Raw genomic sequence first — 2,669 nt, 5'->3', positions numbered from 1 at the left:
CCAACAACAGGCAACAAAAGTCTTCCGTTCATTTACTCTGTCATTTTTCACAATCAAAATTTGTTATGTTCTCCAACAGTCATTTGGTTCTGCTGGTCCTACTGGTGATCACCTGCTTTCATTCCAAAACTGTGGCCAAAGGTAAGTTCTACAAAAGCCACTCAATTTTTTTCACATTTTAACACAAAGAGTAAAGTGATTTTCATTTGAAACCAATTTTCTCAATTCTTTTCTATCACAGATGAACTCATGAATCAGTTTTGTTTAAACACTGATGAACCTGTACACATGGATTCCTCAACAGTACAAGGTCACGGAATCTCCACAACTTTCTCTAATTTAGCTACGACAAATACAGCTAAACAGGATCACACAGAACAACCACACACCACACAATCACGTGGACGTTCAGGTATGTAATTAGTGACTACAATGAACATTTCCTCCCAGCTTACTGCTTTAGAACAGATAATTAAGCAGGTTCAAGGGCAGGACAAAGGACCGGTAAGGGGGCTTTGGGTTAATTGTGCAATGCTGAATTCTTCTGGAAGTAAGCAAGTTTTACACATTTTTGAATTACTATACACCTAAAAATCTCAGGCAGGTATTTATATATACATATACTAATTGGGTTCTGCTGGTTCTTCTGGTAATCACCTTCTTCCTTTTCTACACAGTAGTTAAAGGTATGTTCTACAGATGCCACTTGCTTAATGTTTTTTTACACCATGCAGATTGAATTACTTTTCTTCTTTGTTTTTCATAAATTAACTAATGACCCATTTCTGTTTTGGCGCAGATACACCTGTACACACGGATTCGTCAACAGTCAAATGTCAAAAAACCTCAACAACCTTCTTTAATTTAGCTTCAACAAATCCAGCTCAACAGGATCACGCACAACATCTACACCCTGTAGAATCATATGGATGTTCAGGTATGTAATCTGTGACTACAATAAACTCCTCATCCAGCTTACTGCTTTAGAAGAGATCTTTGGGAAGGTTCATGGACAGATTGATATCGACAACCTTTAACTAACAGTCATTTCCAAATCATCTTTTTTTTTTTTTAAGTCAAGAAGCTTTTATTGTCATTTCAACCATATATAGCTGATGCAGTACACAGTGAAATGAAACAACGTTCCTCCAGAACCCAGCTGCTACATAAAACAACATAAAACAACAGTCACAGAAACAGAAAAAACACAGGGCCAAGAACTAGTAGAAAGATCCTCGCCACATAAAGTACATGTGTGCAACCTGGTGCAAACAGTGCAAAAAGACAACACAAGACAGTGCAGGACAACACAGGACAGTGCAGGACAATACACAATATACAAAACACAAAATAGCTCTGCCAGTAAACCTGTCCTAACAAAATGAGGTACACAGTAGCAGAAAAATGTAAACAATATTGTGCAATTAAACATATAGAAGCAACAAAGATAAAGTGAACAGTGGCAAAAGTATAAACAGAATATTGTGCAAAAGAACAAATAGCAGTAATCCTGAAAGATGTGCAAAAACAGCATGTAAACATTTTGTGGTAATGATTAGTGTAAGTGCTACTGAATGATGGGTGTGCGAAGTGTATGATGTGTGTTGAGTCCGGTTTGTGCAGATCAGTCACACAGTTGTGTGTATGTGTGTGTGTGGTCATCCACAATGCTGTTTGCTTTGCAGATGGTCGCTCTGTGTTCTCCTGAAGTCAACAACCATCTCTTTAGTTTTGTCCACATTCAGAGACAGGTTGTTTGCTCCAGACCAGGCTGTTAACCGTTGCACCTTCTCTCTGTATGCTGACTCGTCATTCTTGCTGATGAGACCCACCACGGTCATGTCATCGGCGAACTTGACGATGTGGTTCGAGCTGTGCATTGCTACACAGTCGTGAGTCAGCAAAGTGAACAGCAGTGGACTGATAACACAGCCCTGAAGGGCTCCAGTGTTCAGTGTGGTGGTGCTGGAGATGCTTTTTCCGATCCGGACTGACTGAGGTCTCCCAGTCAGGAAGTCCAGGATCCAGTTACAGAGGGAGGTGTTCAGGCCCAGTACGCTCAGCTTCTCAATCAGGTGCTGAGGGACAATCGTGTTAAATGTTGAACTGAAGTCTATAAACAGCATTCTTACATAAGAGTCCTTGTTGTCTAGGTGGTTGGGGGCCAGATGAAGGGTTGTGGAGATAGCATCGTCTGTTTAGCGGTTTGGACGATACGCAAACTGCTTGGGGTCTAGGGCCGGTGGAAGCTGGGTCTTGATGTGCCTCTCGAAGCACTTCATCACGATGGGTATGAGTGCAACGGGGTGATAGTTATTGAGGCAGGAGACAGTAGACTTCTTCGGCACGGGAATGATGGTCGTTGTCTTGAGGCACGTAGGAACAGTGGTGCTGCTCAGGGAGATGTCAGTGAAGACATCTGCTAGCTGCTGTGCACATTCCCTGAGCACTCTGCCAGGAATGTTGTCTGGTCCAGCAGACGTCCGTGGGTTAACTCTGGATAGAGTTTTCCTCACTTCAGCTGTGGTTAGACAGAGCATCTGGTCACTGGGAGGAGGGATGGTCTTCGTCGCCACCATGTTGTTGTGCTTCGCCCGGTATGCGGCCCAGATGTTTGTGTAAACAACATCCAGCATGTTTTCTCCTCTGGTTGCAAAGTCCAAATTCTG

At 42.5% G+C, this 2,669-nt stretch overlaps 1 long non-coding RNA gene across 1 annotated transcript; it reads left to right on the top strand.

The window, feature by feature from the left end:
- Positions 1-937, top strand: LOC124387998. Its single transcript, XR_006926312.1, has 3 exons — positions 1-141; positions 242-412; positions 869-937. It is a non-coding gene; the product is annotated as an uncharacterized LOC124387998 (long non-coding RNA).
- Positions 938-2,669: the final 1,732 nt, after the last annotated feature.

This window comes from Silurus meridionalis, chromosome 6, assembly GCF_014805685.1.
Source record: "Silurus meridionalis isolate SWU-2019-XX chromosome 6, ASM1480568v1, whole genome shotgun sequence".
In the NCBI taxonomy this organism is placed as follows: Eukaryota; Metazoa; Chordata; class Actinopteri; order Siluriformes; family Siluridae; genus Silurus; species Silurus meridionalis.
Note: the sequence above shows the minus strand (reverse complement) of the source record. Positions and strands in the feature narration are given on the sequence as shown.